This window comes from Macrotis lagotis, chromosome 3 (assembly GCF_037893015.1).
Source record: "Macrotis lagotis isolate mMagLag1 chromosome 3, bilby.v1.9.chrom.fasta, whole genome shotgun sequence".
Taxonomy (NCBI): Eukaryota; Metazoa; Chordata; class Mammalia; order Peramelemorphia; family Peramelidae; genus Macrotis; species Macrotis lagotis.
In genome coordinates, this window is record NC_133660.1 from 205,720,009 (window position 1) to 205,745,465 (window position 25,457).

General features: G+C 37.5%; 1 long non-coding RNA gene across 2 annotated transcripts in view; it reads left to right on the forward strand.

The window, feature by feature from the left end:
* The window catches only part of LOC141518075 (uncharacterized), a 138,728-nt gene that overhangs the window by 89,120 nt on the left and 24,151 nt on the right, over positions 1–25,457 (forward strand). Inside the window, exon 1 of one of the 2 annotated variants that reach the window (XR_012477077.1) lies at positions 24,537–25,077. The exons of the other annotated variant lie outside the window; for it this stretch is intronic. This is a non-coding gene — a long non-coding RNA (uncharacterized LOC141518075). Of the gene's footprint in view, positions 1–24,536; positions 25,078–25,457 lie in introns of those variants that run through there. 2 annotated transcript variants of the gene reach the window in all.

The following is a 25,457-nucleotide window of genomic DNA, read 5'->3' on the forward strand; positions in this document are numbered from 1 at the left end:
AATAAATTTTAAAGGTGACGTTTGTCTTTGCATCAGTCTTCCATTCTTTCCTCTTATCCTTTTTAATGCCCATAGTTCCCTGACCCCCTGCAGTCAGTGTTTCTATGGTGCCCACTTCCATCAGAGACTCATAGAATTCAATTCAACTCAATAAACATTTACTAAGCAACAAATGTGTCTATTGTACTCTATTAGACTTTTGAGGATGTAAAGGCCCCAAACCCCTCAAAATCGTTTCCTTTCTTCAAGGAATTTCTTTTTTTCTTTTTTTTCTTGAGGGAGAAATAGAATGGGGAAGGAATACAATATATAAACAGATAGGTAAGTAAAAGATAATTTAGAAGTTACACATCACTATGACCTAGAATGCTTAGGGAAGGCATATAAGGTAACACCTGAGTACCTTGGCTTGGATCCTAAACCAAGGATCCTAAGATATAGAGGTGATGAGGAGATGCATTCCAAGCATGGAGGACAGCCTGTCCATAGTCACAGAGGTGATAAAGATATGTTCCAGTTTGACTGGAAAGCGACCAATTTGGGCTGTTTGGCTGGAACCCAGCAGGTTTAAAAGGGATTAACATCAACTAAGCCTGAAAAGCTAAGCCAGAGCCAGTTTGTGAAGGACTTTAAATGTCAACCTAAGGCATTTGAATTTTGTTCTAGAGTTAATGGGGAGCCACCAATGTTTCTTGTACAGGGGAATGGCCTAGTCAGATCTAGGGTTTAGGCATAGTAGTTTGGTAATTGAATAAAGATAGAAAAAGCAGGGAGATCAACTGAAAGGTTATTATTAGAGTAAAAATCAGGGACTCTTTTTTCATATATGGTGAACTCCTTGGGCAATCTCACAAAGCTCCCTCATAATAAAGTTTTTAAATGCATAAAATGAAAAGCTTCAGAGGAAACTAATGATATTGAAATAAGCTATCAAAAAAAAAAACCATTCACCTACACATGTTCACAGGTTAAGAATTATAACTCTAAGTGAAATGTTTGCAGAACTTGATGGTTGGTGAAAACTATGTAAAGGGAGGGAAAGGGACAGATAAAACAGATATTGTGGAAGTAGAATAGATAAAACTTATTAAATAATTAGATATGGGCAAGTGAGATATAAGATTTACAAAACATTCCACATTCTTTAGAATTGAAAATAACTTGGAGATTGTGAATCTAAGTGACTTTATCTTCAAGAGAAATAAGGCGATTTGATGATGGTGGTGGCAAGATTATAGGGGAAGATCATGGGTTCCATTGTGGATGTTTTGAGTTAGCATACCTACAGGGTATGAATGGAATGAATCTTACAAGAATAAAGAACATACACTTTTAGAATTGGACAGAATCTTGAAGTCAAAGGTGTTGTGGACCTAAACTGCTATCCCACCATACTAGTACTCTTATTTTACAAAAGGGCTAATAAGAGAGAATCCTGCTTAATGGGATCTGAATAATGGAATTTTGATCATCAGTGGGAGAGATAATCTTGGAAGGGGACATCCTCCCAGTACCTCAAAAATCATCCTAGTAGAAGGCTACCTACTTTGTCCATATTCTTGATTCAGGTTGGAAGAGTTCCTATTTTATGATACGAAATTAATCTTATTGTACTTTTATAGGCAGTGCTCACACTTACAAACATTGCCAAGAAATTTAATATCAAAGGTTGGAACTGGAATGGACCTTTGAGTCTTGTCCTGCTATGAGTTGGAGTCATTTCAAACTAGTTCTCTAGAGTTAATTGCTAAGTTTTCAGTGAATACACTGACTTCTTGGAAATCAGCAATTGCTATCAATCAGGGATTGATCTGTTAAGAAAGTGGTTAAGAAAATGTTATTTAATGAAGATTAAATTTAAAAGTATGGCATATTAGCATTTTTTGGGCCATGACACAGTTTTTCTACATTTACCTCTCTAGTCTACTCCTTCATTTTACAGATAAGGAAATTGAGGTCCAGAGAAATGAAACTTTCCCTAATGTATACAGGTCATGAGGGGAGAACTATATTATAGTAATTTATATTTAGGGTGTGCTCTAGTCTACCCTTCACCACATAATAAAAGCTTATACAGTCAAAATGAAGAAAAAAAATCACCGTGGGGGGATAATTAGTGGGGTAAAAATGAATTGTAGAATATTTTTTGAATAGTAGAATATTTAAAAAGAGATGCCATTTAACTGCCTTCAATATATGTGGTGACCTGAACTATGTTAATGAAATGTTACTAGTTGAATTTCATAGGAGGCATACTTTAATTAAAGGATAATTAGTATAGGAATGTCTTGAATATAGGTGTCCTGACTCCAAAGAGGTCTGATTTAGGATCAGGCAGGACTAGATTTAAGCCCCTGATTCTGTCATTTGCTACCTATGTCACCCTGATCAAATGACTTTCCATCTCTGGTCTTCATTTTCCTCATCTGTAAAGAATTAAGAATGGCAATGGGTTTCACTGAAAAGAGTGATGGGTTTGGAGTCAGAAGATAGGAGCTTGGAGTCCAGCCTGTATGGTCCTGGATTGGTTCCAACTCTAAAATTATCTGATTTAGAGGTGCTCTCAGGTCTCTTCCAGCCCTAATTCATTTTTATTTCTTCTATATAAATTATGCTTCTGAAGTGTTCCATCCTCATAAGACACAAGTGGAGGGTTGGTAGGGTAGGTATTCCTAATTTACAGAGGAAGAAAGTGAGATTCAGAGGTTAAATTTCATGCTGAAAGTCTTCAAGCCTAGGTCTTCTCAATCTAAGGTCTGTGGTTCACTATACCATTAATTTCTCTTTTTTTTCTTCAGTTACCTTTTTAAATGGATATCCTAGGAATTTTCTAAATAAGTGCAGAGAAACCAGATTCATTACTTATGAGTATTTGGACTTGCTTTCGGAATTATTTTTTATTTTTAAAGAAAACCAAATTAGAGAGGTAGTGGACAAAGTTGTGTAATGGATAGAGGGTCAACCTTGGAGTCAGGAAGAATTTGGTTTAAGCCAAGCCTCTGGCTGGGTGACCTGCACTGTAGAACAGGTGCCCATCTGCACTAGAGGAGGGAGTTTCCTCACAGGGACTTCCCTTCACCAATGAAATTACAGAAACACATAGATAAGCATATCTATAGCTTTGTCAGGACTTTAAAAAAAACATGATTTATTGTAGTTGGCACTTCTCTATGGTATCTTTAGAGGGAAAACCAGTCTTGCCAGTTGGGCCACTGGAAAATGAACAACTCCCATGTGGTTTCAGCAGAACTTGCCTGCTCAGAGAACTTGTGTCCAAATACTGCCTGTGGGTGTGTGGGTGATGGCATGTGGTTCCTCCCCCTTGCCTCCCCCTAGGCACTTCCCCATGCCTGAGTTTGACAACCTTCTACTCCAGGACTCTGCTCACTCTTGCTGTTGCCCCTCCATGGACTTATTTAGAATTTTAACCTCTGTTGGAAAATGGTCTAGTCATTATCATCAGGGATTCTCAGGATTCTCACTCAATCCTTTCCTGAATTTTTATTCTGGGACTTAAAATGAAAAGGAACTTTGAGATCCTCACATCTGGCCAGATCATTTTTATAGATAAGGCAACTGAGTCAGTTGAAGGGAGTGTCCTTATTCATGGAATCATAGATCTTTGCAATAAACTGTAAAGTATTTTATAATATAAATCTGTAGATGTATATATATATATATGTGTGTGTATGTATATATGCATATTATACACAGACATCTATGTATAAATGCATAACACATACACACACATACACATACACACACACACACATATAATATATAAACACTTGTATGTATATCCATACAAGTATATGGATAAATAAGTATATAATTCTTATTAGGAAGTATAGGCATACTTCAGAGATATTGAGATTTAGTTCTTAGCTACTGTAATAAAGTGAGTCACATGAAGTTTTTGGTTTCCTTCTACATATAAAAACTATGTTTACACTATACTGTCTATTAAAAATAGAATTGTATTATGCTTTTTAAAATTCCATTTTATAGCTCTCTCTCTCTCTCTCTCTCTCTCTCTCTATATATATATATATATATATATATATATATATCTGAATTTAAAAATACTTTATTCCTAAAAAAATGCTAGTTGTCCAAGTTTTCAGGATGTTATAATCTCTTTGCTCGTGGAGGGTCTGGCCTCCATGTGAATGTCTACTGAGGGATCAGGGTGGTGGTGGCTGAAGGTTGGAATGAAGGTGGTAATTTCTTAAAATAAGACAACAATGAAGTCTGCCGCATTGATTGACTCTTCCTTTCACTATTACATTTCAAGGCTATTCTAGAGTTATTAATTAACCTAGTTTCAATGTTGTTGAGTCTCAGTTATAGTGAGCCCTGGAGATGCAGAGAGATGGGGAATGGCAGACTGGTCAATGGAGCAGTCAGAACACACATACAACATTTATCTATTAGGTTCATTATCTTATGAGAGGGTGTGGAGCTTTGTGGGACCCCAGAACAATTACAATAGTAACATCAAAGATCACTGAACACAGATCATTACAGCTATAATAACAGTGAAACAGTTTGAAAGAATCACTGACATATTACATAAACACAGATATATATGATGTGAACTCATGCTATTGGAAAAATGTTACTCCTAGTCTTGCTTGAAGCAGAGTGACCAAAAACCTTCATTTTTTTTAAAGAAAAGATTTTATTTATTTTGAATTTTACAATTCTTCTCCTAATCTTTCTTCCCTCCGCTCAACCCCCACAGAAGGCAGTCTCTTAGTCTTTACATTGCAAAAACCTTCATTTTGAAAAGAAAAAAACCCACCCATTCTCCACCCCACACCATCTGTGAAGTACAATAAAGCCAAGCACAATACAAACAGGTATGCCTATAGAGGAATAAGGTTACTAGAGGAATTGTTTAATTCTATCTGTATTTCCAGTCCATAGCAGAGTACCTTGGCAAATAGTAAGCACTTAGCAAACATTTGTGGATTGATTGATTAACTCAGTTCAAAAGATCATCTTTGCCTGAAGCAGACAATTGATGGGGGGGGTAGGGATGGTGTTTTGTGGGCATCTTAGTAATGCCTTTAATTCTTTCTTCTCTTTTGTTCTCAGAGATGCTCCCTCTCCATTTGCTTTATTTTTTTTCCATTTGCTTTTGTAACAACAAGAATAAGACCACTCTCATTTAAATTGTGCTATAAGTGTTCCTTTGTCTGGTCATTTCACTTTCAGATATAAACAGTGCCTCCTCTCTTCCCTTTCTGGACATAGATGCTGCTTCAATCCACTCACCTTCCTTGGATGTCTTGAGTGAAGTTCTAGGCCTACAAGGTGATCTCTGCCTTTTAAGACTGACTTCTAAATAATTATGTTTATCCAAACCCTTGTTATTAATATTTAATATTTTTAAAGGCTAGACCTGCAAATAAAAAGTATTAAATGTATTTGAAATTTGCAAGGTAATCCATGGACCATCATATCCTTCCTCCCCCTCTCCCCCCAAGCTCAGTGTAAAGCCATTGAGAACAATAAAACCACAGAAGTCTGAAAGCTAGGAACAAAAAAAAAAGAACTTTTATTCATGTCTTGTTGGAAACTCTGAGAAAGGTCAGATCATTTTCCCCCTCATCAACCATCTTCATCAAAAAAATGCACAGCAGATACCATTGTTTGTCTTTTTTTAAAGTCTTAGCCTGGACCAGCCTTCTCTAAATGAAGTGGTAAAATTGTTATGCAATGCTAAGACCTCCAGCTTTTCTCTTCCAGATAGTATTTTTTTTTTGCCTCTGTAGGTCCCTGATAAATTATATTCTGTCTCCTTTCTCCCAGTCTTTCTTTCTACCCTCTCCTCCCCCAAACAAACAAGCAAAACAAAACAGACAAAGGCAAACCAAAACAAACAAACATTTATAACTGATGCTCCTAATCTTTTTTTTTGCTGTTGTTTGTTTCATGACCTGTTGGGCAGTCTTGCAAGCCTAGGCACTCTCTCAAAATAAAACAGACAAAAACAGATGGCTGTTTACATTCTTATTTAAGGAAATACTAAATTTCAATTAGAGGTAAGTGAAAATAAAGATCTATTTTTTTCTCACCCAAGTTCAAGGACACTTTAAGAACCCCTGATATAGACATAATCAAATTAAGAGTAGCCTTGAAGCAGAACCCCAAATCTTACAAAGGAAGATGTTGATATAGGAGAATTCACATGAGAGGACAAAGTGAAGGCCCATCTCTTTTCCTGGGTGATGAAGACTAGAATAGTTTTGTGTTGATTTTTAAGCATTTATACTTTTGGGCCTTCCTTTCCTCTATCCTTCCTTCCTTCCTTCCTTCCTTCCTTCCTTCCTTCCTTCCTTCCTTCCTTCCTCCCTTCCTTCCTTCCTCCCTCTCTCTCTGTCTCTGTTTCTCTCTCTTTGTTTCCTTATTTTTTCTTCTTTATTTTTAGCCTTTATAGCTGTATAACTATGGAGGGTAAGATAGGAGTTAAGATGGTAAATGTTGAGAATTATATATATATATATATATATATATATATATATATATATATTCTGAAAAGCTACCTGTTCATTTTTTTCAGCTAAGGAAACTGAGGAGACCTTAGAAGTCCTATAGCATAGTCGTCTCATTGTACATAATGAGCAAATCGGAGAAGTCATATATGTAGCAAATATTAGAGGAAAATTTGAACTCAGGTCCTTTGATTCCAGAAACAGTAAGTGTGGAGGAGTTGAGAAGGTGATGGAGACCCAGGATACCTGACCCATTGTGCTATAGGGTCTTGTCCATCATGCCTTCCAGTTCCCTGTCTAGAAGAATGCAGAGTAAGATTTTTGTGGCTCTCTATTTTTCTAGTCAGCACATTGTTGCAGATAGAAGACAAGATTTAAAACTAGAAGCCCTCTCCTAGGGTATGGTCCTGCTTCTTATTTGACCTTGAGGACCCCTAGGGAGAACATCTCTCTAAATCCCAGTTGCCTTGTCTGTAAAAAGAGAGGATGTTACCTGACCTAACACCCAGGTGGTTGAGAGAATTCCCCCTCTAGTTAATATGTGAGAAAATCCTTTGTAAAGTGATTTTATTTGCTCCTTTCTACTCTCCCTAGAAGAGTAGGACCAGAAGAAATTATTCTATTTCCCTTCTCTCTGTATTTTTGAACCTGTTAAAATGAAGTTAAAACATTTAGGTCAGATCTGAATGAGAAAAGAGAGCATAGAAAGGCTGCCTGGGAAAGTGGGGGTGACCAGAAGTGGTGGAAGTGGCAGTGGCAGGGATGCTTCCACTCCTTTAACTTGGGGCCAGGCCAAGATACTGAATTTTTAGGTGGGGATGCTGATAACTCTTAGAGAAGGATTTCCAGCTGGCTGGAACCTTAGAGATCTCTTATTTCAATCTCCTCTTTCAGATGAAGAAACTGAGGCCCAGAAAAGGGAAATGACTTGCCCATTTAGTTAAGAGGAGAGCTGGAATTCAAACACAGATTCTCTGTCTCCCAAGTCAATGTTCTTTCAACTCTACTATGCTCTTTTTAAAAAGAAAAAGGTTTTACTGGAGTCATCTGCTTATTATATAATCATTTCTAGATATGGTTCCATAAATGGTGGCAATAGCAGAGGAGAGAAGAATAATATATTTTTTTCTCTCCTTCCCCTTTTCACCATCCATCTATCTAGATATCTACCTATCATCAATACAATACATTTTGAAGAAGTTGAGTGACTTGCCTAGGGTCATTTGAGGCTGGATTTGAACCCAGGTCTTCCTAACTTTCGACCCAGCAACTCTACCTGTTAAGCCACCCCACTGCCTCTATAGATGATAAATTGATAATCCTATGCATCATAAAAAGTCCCTTCTTTTCTTAGCCCCAGAAACAGAATCAGAAGAGACTTTAATCATACAGTTGATCCTCTTTCCTTAAGTCCTCTCTCTACCCACCCATCTCCCATGTATTTTTTATATCAGCCTAAATTAAACTCTTCTTTACCAAACACATTTCATATGGAATTTCCCATTTCTTTATTTTTGCCTGAAACTTTACCCTCCCCCCTCCAACTCTTTTATTTACTCTCCATATTTCATTATGTATTTTATTTTGTGTGTAGATATGCCTTTGTTAAAGTCATCCACCAGTGACTCTGATGTTGCAGGGTTAGTGAACCAGTATCTCAAAGGCTATGCCAGCAGAGAATCGGCTCAGATTGGTCATTGGTCCCTCCCAACTGAGGAAGCTTTGAATTGGGGTATATGATCAAAACAGGAATAAATAGGGCAACTGAGATTTTTGTTCTAGAATGCTGATATCTGAGGAGGGGGCATACTTCCTTGACCCTGTGGTCATCCACAGACTGCCATGTTTCACAGTTTTGTCCTCCTGGTCTTCTACTTTTTTTAATTTTATTTATTTAATGAGGTTTAATAAGGTTTAAGTGATTTGCCCAAGGTCATACAATTAGGTTATTATGAAGTATCTGAGGTTGGATTTGAACTCAGGTTTTCTTGGCTCCAGGACCTATGCTCTATCTACTGCACCACCTAGCTGCCCCCACCCCCAGTCTTCTACTTCTAAGGCTTCATTATCCACATCTGCCCCAGGCTGCTTCTCTCATCATAGTTCTAGGGGTTCTTCCTTTCCCAGAGCCTGCCTTACTCTCCCAAGCCCCACAAATCCAAGCCCAAGGCTCTGGGAGATAGCTACCCTTCTCTTTTCAAGATGGATTATCCTTTATTCCACTTTGATGATTCTCCTCCTGCAGCAATCTTTACTCCTAGATCCCCACAATGACCCACACATAGTAGGTGTTTAACATGTTTGTTGATTGATTGACAAAAAATATTTTCATAACAAAAAGACTCTTCAAAGGAGGAATATTTAGCCAGATTACTAGTTATATTTTATTATAGAGTAGGACCATTTGAAATAAAGCAGGTGGTGATGACCCAGAGGCAAGGACTCCTGGTTTTGGTTTTTTTTCTTAAAAGGTCATCATATGATAAGCAACAAGATTAGTTGATGGCCAACCATTGGCTTTTAGGTTGCAGAGAAAAATATTCAACCCATAGGGAGGGTTTGAGGTCTGGGATGTGGTCAGTGGCCCCATGTCTGAGTCATACACTAGGGCTATGTGCTAGCCATAACTGGGCAGTGACTCAGGGACAGCTGAGAGGGGGTGACTCTGGTGCTAAAAAGGACCCAAGTCTCCCAGTCATATAAGCAAGCCATAATCATCTTTCGCTCCTATCTCATCAGCAAGGCCTTATGTGGGACTGGGAGACTGCCTGTCTCACCCTGTTGGCAGATACACATATCAAGTTGCTTTTGTTGACCTTTGGCCATGTTCGAAAACTATCCCCTGTGGATTACTATCTCCCAGAACCACAGAGAGTCCTTGGAACTAGATTTTTATCACCAATTTGTAGTATGGAAAAAATATATTTACTAATGGAGTCAGAAGGGTAGCTCTTCTAGGTAGATCCTCTAATCCAGTGCTATCATTATATTCATAAAGACCTGGAGTGGGTAGTGACTTATCTAAGTTTGTTCAGTCGTCTTACTCTTTGTGACCCCATTTGGGATTTTCTTAACAAATATACTAGAGTGGTTTGCCATTTCCTTCTCCAGCTCATTTTACAGGTGAGGAAACTGAGGCAAACAGGGTAAATGACTTACCTGAGTGACATGGCTAGAGAGCATCTGGGGTCGAATGTGAACTCAGATCTGGTGCTCTGTTCACCATGATGCCACTGAGCTGTCCCTGCCTAATGTTACATCAGTACAATTCAAATTCATGATTCCTTGGTTCTAATTCTAGTGCCATTTTACTATATCCCTCTCAATTCCCTTGCATTTAATTCTTTCTCCTTTCCAGATAAGCATCATTGTTAGCAGTTTCCAATGGGATCACCTCCCCTCCTTTCCCATTCATCCCCTCCACCACCACCACTACAATGAACTCCTCACCTTCACTTACTGAAATCCTGTTTCCCTTCAGAGTTGAATTAGATGATACTACCTTAAAGATTCCTTGCCCAATGTCACAAAGACCTGAATTACAGATATGGGGTTTCAATTTAGGTTTTTGCTAACTTCAGAGGCAGCATTATTTCCTTCCATTACTTCATGTTGAAGTTGGAAGACACCTGGGTTCAAGTCCCTTCTTGATTTGCCTTGTGACTTTGAGCAAGCTGCCTAAATTTTCTTTGCCCTCTTTCCCAAGCATCAATGGGAGACAATAATATTATATTATCTACCTTTCACTTCATAAGATTGTGGCAAACAAAGCACTTTGTAAAAGTGAATGCTGTATTATGTTACTTTTTAAAATTTCTTTTATATTTTTTCTTTCTTTCTCATGATTACTTTTCCCCTTAGTTCTGGTTCCTCTTTTGCAACATGACTAAAATGGAAAGATGTTAACCACAATTGTTCATATACAATCCATATTAGATTGTTCACTGCTGTGGGGAAGGAGGAGGAAAGACAGTAGTAGAAAAATGTGGAACTCAAAAGCTTGCAAAAAGATAAATGTGGAAGACTTTTTTCATGTAATTAGAAAAAATGTGGATATTATCTTTGTATATAATTAGAAAAAAATTAAATTCAATTAAAAAAAGTGAATGGTGGAAGCTGTTTACAAATAGCTTTTATTTTTTTTCTCAAAATAACTCTGTGAGGTAGATAAAGTAAGTATTCTTAGACTCACTTTATAGGTGATAAAACTGAGGTCCACCATGATCACATAGCTAGTAATCATTAAATATTAGTCCAGTCCCATCCCTCCTGCTCAGCTCTGGGAAACCTTACCTGCTTTCTTATTGTTCTTCATGATTGAGGTCTACTACTACATTTTGGGCCATTGTCAGTCATTTTGATCTATGTCTTGCCACTGAACTTCATTGATTCTGGAATGAGGCTAATAATTTTGCACAGCTCTGCCTCACTTAAATCCAATTCATGTACAAGTTAAGACATCACCCTCCTGGTGTCATTCATCCTCTTCTAGAATGAAGGATGACCACCAATTGTTCTTCATATAAGACATTCAATCTTCCATCTATCTCCATGCCTTTGTCCTGCTTCCTCCCCCTCCTATACTTGGTTTTATATTTTTCCATTTTATTTTCTCTATATTTTGAACTTAGCAAATACAAAATAAAATTTTACACAAACATTGTATAGCAATACACCATGCAGAGCAGAAATTTTCTGGCATTAAATGGAGATTGCACATAAAACTATAAGTCTCTATTATTTAGATCTTTCTTTGTTTAAAAAATGTAATGGGGTGGCTAGGTGGCGTAGTGGATAAAGCATGGGACGTGGAGTCAGGAGTACCTGGGTTCAAATCTGATCTTAGACACTACATAATTACCTAGCTGTGTGGCCTTGGGCAAGCCACTTAACCCCATTTGCCTTGCAAAAACCTAAAAAGAAAATGTAATAAATTTAGCATGTAAGCTTTTAAAATTTCTCTTCTTGTCTGCTCTAGTTTCTCTTCTTTCTTTTTAGAGGAGGAAAGGGGTGGGGAATCCTAACCCTAGTTTCCTCTTTCATAAAAAGAAAAGAAAGTAAATAAGGCTTTTGTAACAATCAAAGACAGTCAGTTTCTATACTGGCCATGTCCAAGAATGGATGTAGATCTCATTGAGCATCTTGAGTCCATTGATTCTCTATAAGGAGCTGATCCCTTGCTTTGAATGCTCTCCCCCCACCCTTGCCTCCTTATCACAAAGCCCTAGAATCTGGATTTTCTTTCAAATCTTATTTCAGGAGACATGAAGTCTTTCTTGATTCCCCACCCCCCCATTGCCAGGCCATCCCCCATGAATTATTTTGCATTTGCCTTATATATACCTAAAATGTCTAAGTTTTCCTCTGGCTGAATTCTTAGCTACTGATGGCAAAGACAGTTTCATTCTTGTTTGATGTATCTTCACCAGAATGGTCAATACTGTAGAAGACCTTTAAGTGATGCTTCTTAATTGAATGATTGAGGTCTTGTGACTTTTTTTTCCCCCCAGTGTTTCAGCTTGCCTTCCAACATAAATAGCAACATACCACAGATTGTGGAATTTTCTTGCATTAAAAATACATGCATTCATAAAAATTGATATTACAAAGAATTCATTCTTGCATATTGTGCCCCAGGCAGCTGCATACCTTCCTTTGCTTATCCTTCCTTCCTTTTGTCCTGGATGCTTATTTTAATTTGATTTCGTCTGTGTATATGTGTGTGTGTTTGTGTGTGTGTGTGTGTGTGTGTGTGTGTGTGTGTGTGTGTGTATGTGTGTGTATGTGCGTGGGGTGGGAGGATACATAGGAGAAGCTCCCTCAATGAATTCCTCCCCCACTAAAGATGGTCCCAGGTCATGAAGCTACCTGGGGGTGATCCAGGGTGGAGGCATGGGAAAGAGTATAGATACATTTAGGAGGGTACCTCAGAGAGAATTAAAATTGTGTGCAGAAAGCAATAGGTATGGTGTGGTGGTGTGGTTAGGAATGGAGAAAAGTAGAGAACATGACAAAATTTTCACCATCAAGAACAGGACAGGGGCGGCTAGGTGGTGCAGTGGATAAAGCACCAGCCCTGGAGTCAGGAGTACCTGGGTTCAAATCCGGTCTCAGACACTTAATAATTACCTAGCTGTGTGGCCTTGGGCAAGCCACTTAACCCCATTTGCTTTACAAAAAACAAAACCTAAAAAAAAAGAATAGGACAGTTATAGTGGGAAAAGTCTGGGCTCTGGAGACAGGAGATTGAAGTTTGAATTTGGACACTGATTATTTCTAACCTGTCTACTTTCACCATGCAGTGCCTCAGCTTCCTCCTTTGTAAAATGAGAGGTTAATACTAGGTGATTTTTTAAATTCATAGTAATTAGATTTGGAAGTGACCTTTAATATCTTCTAGTCCTATCCCTTCATTTTAGAGAGAAGAAAATGAAAGCTTAAAAAAATCTATGTGATCAAATGTTACATAAATAGTATCAGAACCATGATTGAGACCCAGTTAGGTCTCTTTTCATGCCATCATACTATACTCTTTGTGTGTGTGTGTGTGTGTGTGTGTGTGTGTGTGTGTGTGTGTGTGTGTTTCCCTGCCCTTTTAAACCTTTTGCTAAGAACACAGAAGGCAACATTTGCAACCTGGCCAGCATTGGAGCCAGTTGGTGTTGGTGGAATGCAGATATTCTGCAGCCAGACCAATCTTCTTCTCCATGATAGTGGGAGCCATTGTTTGCTTCCATGATGGGGAGCCATTGACTCCTTCCTAATATGTGGCGAACATCTCTTGGTGGTTCCATGGAAGGGATGGGGTACTCATTTAGGAATTTATGTACTTAGGACCCATTTATTTCCAGAACAAATAAAAAGTTATGAGTATTGGCAGGAAAACTATCAGGAAAGGAAAAAAAAAATATCCTTCCATTTTAATACTTTGTTCCAGGCAAGGAATGGAAGTTTAGCAGCAACGATGGCCTTTGTCCTGGGTTGACCTGACTGAAAGGAGGCATGTGATATTTAGAATTCTGGAAATCATGATGATTAAAGGCCTTATAGTTCCTTTGGGGGAAAAGAGGGCCATGATTAGTTAGTATATTGTACTGTTTCTATTTTTTCTTTCTCTTGCATTCTTTATCACAAGGGAAGGATTACTGGCCAAGGTTGACCAGAAAAGTGGGTGACCTCTATAAAAGCTTAAAAAAAGCTAACAATGACACATATATTGGTGTCCTGGCCAAACTATAATCTGGGGGATTACAGGGGAGCACAGTGAATTCATTTCTGTACATTCAGCTCCATGATATTCCTATAAGCTTTTTAGCATTATTACAGATTTTTCCATTTATATTCTTTTAAGTAAAATAATGTAAGCAGTATTATTCCTATTTTTCAAAGGAGGAAACTGAGGTTAAGGAAATTTAAATGAGTGTCTTCAGGTTCTGCACCTAGGATTTATATACCAGAGTCAGGATTCAAACTCAGGTCTCCTGACTTCATGTTCTGTGATCTTCCATAAATCTCCACTGCCTTGTCTGTGGTCCACTTTTCTTACAACCACTCACCACACCTGCCTCCCATGTGTTAGGTAGATCCTTTGGAATTTCTGCAAGAATCCTACAGGATGGTATGGCTAGACTTCTCTGGTGGGAGAATGGGTCCACACCCATGAGATCATGGGTTCAGCAAAGTATGAAATACTCCACCCCAGAAGCAAGGGTATTTTAGTCACTGGGCACTCCTGTCTCCTTCTTAATGATTATTAAAGAATTGAATTATCCAGACCTGAAATGGAACTTAATTATCTAATAGAACCTCTTCATTTTACACAGGAAGAAACTGAGGATCAGAGGGTTAAGTGATTTGCAAAAGATTATATGATTAGTGACAGACCTGGTATTTGAACTCACATCTCAAGACTTGTATTGCTGTTTATATTGTACATACTGTCAAGGTCAGAAATCATACTTACTGTCTAAGAAACAGCTAAGAAATAAAGTTCTTTCCCCTTAAACATCATAGGATAATAGAAATCCCAAATAAGAAAGTTCTAAAAAGGAGTCAATTTAGAGTCTGTGAATTTATATTTATATGTACATATAAATATATTTCAATGTAGCTGATTTCCTTTACAATTCTATATTTATTTTACATATTTTAAAAACATCTCTAGGCTAGGGAAAAGGGAAGAATAAAAGGAAAACAAGAAAAAAGAAATCTACATGATGATTATTATATATTTAAAAGGAACAGCACATTGTACATAATAGATGTGCAGTTTCATGTGCAATCATCTTTTGTATTATTCTATGTTATGGAAATGCTTGTTTTATTCCCTAAAATAAAAATAAAATAAATAAATGTGGGGGGAGAAAAGATCATTATTCTCACAAAAGGTCTATCTATAGGCTTCACCAGGCAACCCAAGGGGACTGAAGAAAAGTTAAATGCACACCTAGTCTAAAGCATACCAGGAATGTGTGATCTATGTAACTGGACACACAGATAAAAATGAAATTTCCCCGAGTTAAGCCCATAGATGAGATGGGTAGATTCTTTGCGGGTTAAACGAGTCATCCCCCAAGGAAGCATCATAAAAACATGACTGAGTCTGATCTGTAGAGATCACAGGCTTTACAAGTGGCATGAACAGAGCAGGCCCCAGCCTAGGGGCCAGGAACCTTAGATGGCACACCACACCGTGACTCACTGTGAAATAGGAGACAAGTCACTTGATGCCTCTGTCCGATCTCAGTTTCACTGCCTGTAAAATAGGGCTCATGATGCCCTTGTTACTTAATCCCTCAGAGCTGTGAGTCACAATTGTGCCTATCATAGACCTTAAATATTCATAGCTCCTTGGCATCTTCAAAGCCTTTTCCTTTGAATCAGTTCTTTATACCATTCCCATAGATAGGACCAGGAAAATGTCACTATCTCAATTCTATAGATGTCAACCAAGGAAATACTCAGGAGAAGAATTTGACCATAATTGACTCTCAGACCAGGAGTACTTCCAGTTTAGAATACTTTTTCTTAAGAGCAGGCTTTCTGAACTTACTAAAAATATAGATTTTCTAAGTTGGAAAGAGTTTTAGACTTTACCCCTCAAAGCCTCTCTTCTAGTTGATAAATCAGTCAGTGTTGATTAAGCACTAATACTTAATCCACGAACTGTGCAAAGTGTTGGAAATAAAGATATGAGCGGAAATAAAGTCAATCCCTGCTCTCAATGAACTTACTTTCTAATGTGGGAAGGTAACACATAAATGGGAGATGAGGAGGGAGAGAGAGAGGGAGATGAAGGTATGTAGTGAATGGTGGAAGAAATCTGAAGAGTTGGGAGTTTCAGTCTAGAAGAGGGAAGGGATAAAGACATGGTTGTTATGGGCATCCTCCTTAAATGGAGGTTCTAGGCAATCAGATGGAGAAACCACAGAGGATTATAGCATTCCAGAGAGGAAATAGGGAAGGAGGGGAGTTATTGTCTGTTTGAGCCCTTTCAGTGACTGGGAGCTTACTACCTCCCCCAGGTAGCCTACGTCATTCTTGGACAATTCTTAAGTATTACAAAATTCTTTCTGATAAGAAACCAAAATTTTCTATCTCTTGGTTCTTATTTTCTCTTTTGGAACAAAATCAAACAAATCTAATCCCTCATTCAAATATATCATTCAAAAGAAACATTAAAAAATTTTGTTTTTTTCATCGCCTTCATTTCCAGATATTTCCTACCCCCATCTCTTGTCAGAGAGTCATCCCTAGTAACAAAGAATAAAAAAGGGAGAAGGGGGTGGGAAGCAGTTCTGCAAAACTAACCAATGTATTGAATAAACCTGACAGAGGCATATGCATTGTTCCCTCTGCAAAGAAGGAAAGGAGGTGCATTTTCTCTTCTCTTTGGGGGGCCAAGCTTGATCAATATAATTACACAGCACTCAGGTTCATTTTTAAAAGCTTCCATTTTTCGAAGCACTTATTGTGTGGTAGGCCCAGTATTACCCACTGGGGATACACAGATGAAAAATGACATATTTTCTTCTCTCAAGTACCTTACAATTTAATACAGCAAGGGAGGGGAGCAAGCATATACATAAACATGTGTAATATAGTTTAGAATGTGATCAAGGGGAAAGAGGGATCCTATGGAAGTCTTCTGAGGAAAATTTAAGGAAGAGTTTCCTATTCACTGCCAAGAATAAGGAAAATTTCATGAAATAAGAGGCTGATGACCTGAGCTTTGAATACAGAGGTGTTTAACAGGCCCCCAGATGTGGAAGGAGTGTGTTCCAGACATGGAAAATGATCTAGGAGAATGCACAGAGGTGAGAGTGTAGGATAAAAATGAGAAAGGGCATTGATTGGAAATATAATGAGTGGGAACCAGATTGTTGAGTACCTTTGAATGGATGAGAGCATTTATTGGGCTCTTGCTATGGGGCCAACCACTAGAGAAACAAATTGAAAAAAGGAGACGGATCTAGTCACAAGAAACTCTCATACTAATAGGGGAGACAACACATAGAGGAGGTTTCATCAGCAAATTAGATGGTGATATTATATTAGTGTAATTTTCATGGATAAATATAACACCTTATTGTGATATTAAGCATTCATTAGTGCCAAGGATTTTGGCGTCAAGTTTCTACTATTTTCTGGGTCTTCTTCAGAGGAGACTGGAGATTTATGCAATACTTCAGAGATAATTGATAGTCAAGTCTCCACAAGGGTTGCCTCATAGGTGATGGTTGGCCTTGGGGGTGAAAATAGAAAAATCAGCCTGGAAGCAGCATCATTAGTCTGGGAGGCATTGCAATTCCTGGACTCTTGGGTAGAGGGTCCTGGGTTGCCTACAATGGGATCAGAGGGCAGGTGGTTCTTAAGGTGGTGTCATCAAGATGGTACAGTGGGTATACTACTGAATTTGCATTCAGGAAGATTCATTCTTGAGTTCAAATTTATTGAATTCTAAATTGATTCAAAGTATTGTGGTTGGCACTGGAGATAACAGGGTGAAAAATGACTGTTCATGCAATCAGGAAGTATATATTTTAACATAAAAATATGAGCAGGCCATCTATATCTTTAACCTAGAATGGGAGATTAATAAATGCTTATTGAATTGAAATGAATTCAAAATATAAAGTTGAACCAAACATGATCCAAGACAGAATCATAAGGAATTTCATTAGTGACCTCCTTGTAGGTTTTTTTGATTCATTGATTCGACCAATTTCAAATCCACCTAACTATTCTAAAATTCATCCTGCATCTTTCCATCTTGAAGGACTTCAGGCATGATATGTCTACAGCATTCTTCTGATTTACTAATTTAATAATCCCAATTTGAAAGGAAATCAGGTTAGTCTGTCATGTTTTCTTCTTGATGAAACCATACTGACTCCTAGTACAGTGGATAGGGTGACAGACCTGGTCAGGAAGAGTCATTTTCCTAAGTTCAAATCCAGTCTCAGATATGTACTAACTGTGTGACTCTGGGCAAGTCACTTAATCCTTTCTGCCTCAGGTTCCTCATCTGTAAAAATGATTTGGAGAAGAAAATGGCAAACCATTCCAGTATTTCTGCCAAGAAAACCCCAAACCTCAGAGTCAGACATGATTGAAACAACTGAACAGCAACAACTGCACCACCTAGCTGCCCTGGGAACATAACATCTTAAAGATTTCAGAACATTTAAATGACCTTTCCCACTTCCCCCTCTGCCCCAATTCATAGAGCCAGTTAGTGACAGAGCCAAGACTAGAAAATAATTCAATTCTCTTTTTTTTCTAATTCAGAGGAATTCTTTCCACTTCACCCCTTTTTTCCCTAGAGAAGTTTCTCCTATTGCTAAATATTCATTTTTCTTCCTTGTATTATTTCCCTTGTCATATGCACCTGTACCACATTGAAAAAAAATAACCCTCTCCTATTTACACCTTTCAAATATTTGTGGACTGTTATACTTTGCATTTTTTTTGTCACTTAGCCAAGTTACACATTTTGGCTCCTTTAATCTTTCCTCTTAAGTAAATCTCTTCATTCTCTTAATAACTTTGGACTGGATTCAATTTGCCTTGAGTGAAACTTGCTTCTACTTTTTTGCCTCTCTTAATTCAATATAGCCCCCCCCCCAAAAAATTCAACAGCCATCATTTTGAGTAATCCCAGCCAAGTAGTAGAGAAGATTATCATTGTGCCTCCTTACAGTATTTTCCCTAATGCTGCAGTTAAAAATCTTGATACTTTTACTTGCCTATTTTTTAACCTTAAATGGCTTCCCATTGCCTTAACAAAATTCAGATTCTTTAACTTGGCCTTCAATTTCAGCTGTCTTTTCAGGCTTTTCTCACAAGCTTCCTTTTCATTTATTCTGCAATTCATCTAAAAAAAAAAGAAATAAAGTCAATTCATAGAGGCACAGATTTTAAGAATTTGAAAGGGGCTCCATGACTATCTCTCCCAAGTCAGAGCCTCTAAGTACAATATACTAAATACATGAGATGATCACTTCCTTACTCAATTTAGTTGAGTTCAGTAATCTTATAGGAAAATTCAATGACAAATCCTAGGTGCCGAGACTATAAGAGCAAAAAATATACAATACAGTTATTGATCTTAGAGAGTTTTGTGCTTGTTAGGGAGCATACAAAATACCCTGAAATAATTCATCCTGTTCAGTTTGGGGCAACTCAAAGAAGATGTCCCAAAGGCATTTCAAATGCAACCTGTGCAAAATAGTCAATAGCTCATTATCTTTTTCCTACATCCTCTCCTAGTTCCAACTTTTCTCTTGTTGTCAAGGTTACTGTTTTCCTCTGAGTTACCTATATTCACCACCTTTGATGAGCCCTCATATTCACCCACCATAGTCAATCCTTTGCCAAATCTTACATATCTCTCTTTTAAGTCCCTCTTTCTCGACTTATACAACCATTCCCCAAAATATAGGTTCTCATTCCCTTCAGACTACTACTAAAGTCTTTTCATTGGTCTCTTTGCCTCAAATATCTTTCCATTCATTGCTATACTGAGTTCAGAAAGAAACTAGATGGTATAATAGATAAAATATTCAGCTTATTATCAGGAAGAGTTGAATTCAAATCCTGCCTCAAATGCCCACTACCTGTGTGATCCTGGGCAAGTTCCTTAATCTCATTCATCTCAATTTCCTTTTCTATAAAATACTATTAACAATAATGCTTAATTTCAGGGTTGTTGTGAGAAACAAAAGAGATAAATATCTAAAGTATTTTGAGAACCTTAGAAAGATAAATGTGAGCTATTGTAGTCAAGGAGAGGAAAAACTGGCAAATGGGCACTGATTTGGGGAATTAGGAGGTGAATGACATTTTTAGGAAAGTGATGGAGTTGGAAGCCACATTTCAATGGGTTCAGGAGTGACTATCTCATTCTTTCCTTTCCCATTGCATTTGTTCTGCTTGGTACCTACATGGGAAGTGTCTATTTCCTTCCCTTAGCATCATCTGCCTTTTGAATTCTTAATGATCTCTCAAAACACAATTCCAAAATTCTGTTCCATGAAGTCTTTGATCTCTCCAGAAGAAAATAATTCTCTTTTGTGAGTTTCACAACCCTTTGCAACTCTCTTATCTACTTAATAAACTCCAGTCAAATTGTTTTTGTAAATTCTAGTTCTTTCCTATTAGCCTCTAAATGTTTTGAAAACAGAGGTGAAGTCTTAATTTATGCCTGTATTTCCCACAGCTTCTAGAATAATAACTTGAATATATGCTTTTTTCCCCCTATGCAGTTTCCCTTATTGTAAAAATTCTGATGCATCTTAGTTTAACCAAGAAGGGACATAAATTTGAATCTAGCTTCTGACATTTATCAGATGTGGGATCCTGGGGGTAATCACTTGCTTTTCATTTGTATAAAGTGAGGGTGATAATACTTGTATGACTTATCTTACAATGTAATTGTTGTTAATTAACTACTTTGTTAACCTTAGAGGCACTAAATGGGAATTTTTATTAAAGGGGTTAGATTTTCAATAGATTCTTATGTAATGGGATAATTTGCTAATGGGACAAGAAGTAGGACTGCAACCCAGGCAACGTGTTACTAATAGTGGGAATTTGAGGTCTGGGAGGAGTAGGAAATTTAACATTGGCAGGTCAGTGGGTGACCTATTTGGGGGATGGCTGGGTTTTGAGACATCTCTCCAATCATATAATCATTAGTGCCTACCTCCTTTTAGCACTTGCCTCTCCCTTGGGGATAGTCCCTCCTACCACTAGCATCTGGTACTGCTGTGTGACCTGCTTTCACATCCTTTTCCAGATCTTTCCCTTCCCTAAGATCATGAGATCATGGCATTTGTCCCCACCCTTTACACAAACAAAACCCATCACGTTAGGTAGAGTGGGTCTCATGAGTAGGCAAAATAGGTGGGTGTCTACACAGCTGGTTCAGAGTCTGTTTTGGGCAGGGTTTTTTCCAAAGTATAATATGGCAACTCATAATTGCATAGCATTTTACAGTTCATAAAGTGATTTCCTCATAGTAAACCTGTTTCCTCAAAATTATAGGTATTTTGGTGGTCATTTTACAAATGAGGAAAACAGTCACAGGAAACTTTACTTGACTTACTCAATGTAACATAATCAGTAAATATTAGAGATAACATTTGAAATCCTGGTATCCTGATTTTATATCCATCATTGTTTCCATGAGATTTTCAGACTCATTTTCTGTCAGTCCGCCATTTTGATTTCATGTTTTTTGAGTTGGTATTCTGTATAGTTTCAGAAGAATAGAAAGTCAGATATCTTTGGAATGAGTTCTCAAAAGTAAATACTTTCATTATCAATGTAACACCTTAAAAGAGATTAGTTGGCTGAGAGCATGTTCGTGTCCTGAAAGATCTTATGTGGAGTGAAGCCATGGAGCCCAGAGGAAGAAAGGCCATTGATAAGGGAGGTATGACTTTGCTGGCACATTGTGTGTGTGTGTGTGTGTGTGTGTGTGTGTGTGTGTGGTGTCCTTGTGTATGTATGTATGTAGGTATGTTTGTGTCTGTGTATATATTTGTATGTTTATGTTTGTTTGGAGTATGGATATGATTTCCTTGTTGTAAAGAACTTCCAATGAAGAATATCACTGCACCAATGCAAATCAGTCCTTCTAAAATTAGAAGTCTTGGGAGACTGAGCTATTGAGAGTTAAAGGAACTTTTGACCTGAGCCCTAGAGCCAATACATTCCCTGACTAGGGCACCAGATCTCATTCTGCTAGGTTAAATCTCCTCTTTTCAACATTACAAAACTTAATTCCTTGCCTGTGGTTGATGCTTAGTAAATGGTTGAAGTTTTTTTTTCTTCAGTTAATAGCATTTTATTTTTTTATAATTACAAGTAAAACTAGTTTTCATTATTCATTTTTGTAAGATTTTTGAGCTTCACATTTTTCTCCCTTCTTCCCTTATCTCCCTCCTCTCTAAGACAACACATCTTATCTAATATAGGTTATACATGAACAATCATTTTAAATATGTTTACATATTAATCATGTTGTGAAAGAAGAATCAGAGCAAAAGGAAAAAAAAAACATGAGAAAGAAAAGAATAACAAAAAAATTTAAAACAGTGAAAGTTGTATGCTTTAGTCTGCATTCAGATGCCCATAGTATTTGTTCTGGCTATGTAAGGCATTTTCCATCCTAAGACTTTTGTAATTGTCTTTGATCACGGATTACTAAGGAGCTAAGTCCATCAGAGTTAATCATCACACAGTGTTATTAATGTGTGCAATGTTCTCTTGACTCTGTTCATTTCACTCAGCATCAGTTCATGTAAGTCTTTCCAGGTTTTTTTGAAGTTATCCTGCTCATGATTTCTTCCGAACAATAGTACTCCATTACATTCATATACCACAACTTTCTCAGTAATCCCTCAATTTTCAACTCTCTGTCACCACAAAAAGAGCTACTATAAATATTTTCATACCTGTGAATCCTTTCCCATTTTTTTATGATTTCTTTGGGAAACAGACCTAGTAGTGATATTACTGGATCAAAGGATATGCACAGTTTTATTGCCCATTGGGCATGGTTCCAAATTGTTCTCCAGAATCAATGGGTAAGTTCACAACTCCACCAATTAGTGTCCCAGTTTTTCCACATCCTTCCAACATTTATCATTTTCCTTTTCTTTCATATTTGACAATCTGATAGGTATGAGGTAGAACCTCAGAGGTGCTTTTATTTGCATTTTTCTAAATCTAATCAATAGTTATTTAGAGCATTTTTTATATGATTAGAGCTAGATTTAATTTCTTTATCTGAAAACCACTTGTTTATATCCTTTGACCATTTATCAATTGGGTAACAACTTCTTTAATACATGTTTATTGATCCTTTCTCATTCCATTGATGCAGGACTACCTGAAAGAATCTCAGAACTGCCCTAAGGAAACTGAGGTCTTGTTTTCCTTCTCTTAGGCAACTAAGGTGACATAATGGATAAGAGTGCAGGATTTGAAATCAGGAAGACCTGAGTTCAAATTCAACCTCAGACACTTCCAAGCTGTGTGTCCCTGGGCAAATCATTTAAACCTCTATCTGCCCCAGTTTCCTTAATTATAAAATAAGGATAATAATAGTATTTACTTCACATGAAAATAAAATAAGATAATATTTCAAAAGTGCTTCATATGTGTCTGACATATGGGCATTGTTTCATAAATACTTTTTTCTTCCTTTTTTTCTTTCCTCCAGATGTCTCTCATATTCACTATTGGTAATAATCTCAAGCAATATTTTGTCTAATATTCTAGGCATCTATTTTTTTAAAGTAATAGAGTAGTTTGAGACCATAAATTTCCTTAATAATTTAAAAGTTATTTAAAACAAAACTTAAAAGTTATGCCACTTAGCAATTCTGGTCAATACAATAATCCAAGAACAACTGCAAGGGACTCATGTTGAAAAGCACTCTCTCCCTTTAGAAAGAGAAATGATAGATTCTGAATGCAAATGGAAGCTTATTTTTTCTTTTCCCCTCAAACAGGGTTAATGTGGAAATATGTTTTACATGATTTCATATAATGGGTATCATATTTCTCCCATTCTCAATGAGTAGAAGAAGAGTGGAGGAGGGAGAGAATTTGAAACTGAGATAAAATAAAATTTTAAAAAAGTTAAGTCACTGGAACAACTGATATGATTTTTTTCTTGGTATTGCTTTATATTTCTGGTCTATTTGTAATTTTATTTTTTTTCCTCAAGGAAGGGTTGGAAGGTCTTTCTTTGTTTCCACCATTTTAGAACATTTGGCGACCTGTTCATTCCCCACCCTACCCCCTCCATTTCTGTCTTGTATAAGACAGACACACCTCAGTGTGACCTACAATTTTATTCTTGGTTTTATTCATTTCTATCTTCCCTGCTTTACCCCCTTCCCACCCACTCCCCATCCAATGCTATCCCTGGGATCACAGGAACAAGAATCACCCATGACTACAGGACAAGGAAGGCTTGCATGCTATGTGATTGGAACTACTGCTAATAGTAACCATTCATATTTATTCTCTCAAAATGTAACAACTTTGAAACAACCCTGTGAGTTTAGTAGGACTGCTATTATTTCTTTGACTATTTTTGCAGAAGATGAACAGAATCTGGGAAGAATGACTCATCCTTTATCCCATAGCTAAAAAAGTGTCTGAGTCTGGATTCTAATCCAGTTCTGTGGACTGCCAGTCCGAGGATCCATACATCCCAATGCCAAGGCCCGATCATAGATCTCATTGAGGTATCCAAGAAGAACTTATGACCAAGATGATTCTTCCAAAGCTCAGCAATGAATTACCATTTTAACAACTCTTTTGGTGGGGGTGGGGAGGAAGAAGAGGAAGCTCCTCCTGACTTCTCAAAACAAGAAGTATAGTGGTTTGGAAAGGTTCTCACCAGATGCTTTTGGAAAGCTTTAAGAAGATATACCTGGGTGGGTGGGGGGGGGGAAGGAAAGGGGCAGGAACTCACCCCCAAACAGTCATGATTTTAAAGGAAGCTGCCAAGGACATATAAATAGCAGTTACCAAGATGTCAAATATAAAGCATTATTTAGGGAGAGACAAACAATTGTGAATTAGGAGTTAATTGCTTTTTGGAAATGCTAAAACCCTTTGATGAAGAGAGAGCTGGCTGATCATACAAATTAGTAGCTTCGTTCACCTGCTTTGTGCACTTGGAATCCTGATAATAGAAGGAAGGAGGAATTGACTCTTTTGTCACCACAGGTGAGAGCCCCAGTCAGGTGTGGAATAAAAAAGGCCAATGGTCACCAGGAGATATAGGAGAGCTCTCTAAAAAGAGACAACTTGGGGAATAGGGAATTTTCCTGGTTGTTTTCTCCTTGTAAATTCCTGTATCTTCTGTCCCTACCTCTGGGTTTCTTTAAGTGAAGGTCTCAGAAGCAGGGTCAAAGTCAAACTCATCTCTAGAGAATATAATTGGAGCCAATTGAATTTATGATTGCATCCTCTTACTTCCATTTACTCCATCTATTTTTTAAACAGGTAAATTCAGGTTCAGTGGAAGAGAACAAGGTTAAAGAGGAAGGTAAGAAGGAGAACTTTTATCATACAAGGGCAGAGTAAAGCATATATATAGAAGAAGGAGAATGGACTGGAATGGAAATTGGGGTGGGAGCTAGAGCTTTATTCACTCAGGGAAGGTATGATTGTGCTGTAGGTTCTTGTGAACAGATTCTGTATTTATGTGACATGGGTTTTCCAGGTCACCCACTTTTCAGTCATTCCCTTCTAGATTTTATATATAGGGGTGTCCTGAAGCCCAGTACCATTACCACCACTAGCTGGCTAGTTAGCTAGCAATTTCCATGGAGCCTCCTAACTACCAATATTATCACATTTTTATCCTCAAAGCAATTCTGAGAGGTCAGTGTTATTATTATCCACATTTTACAGTTGAGGAAACAG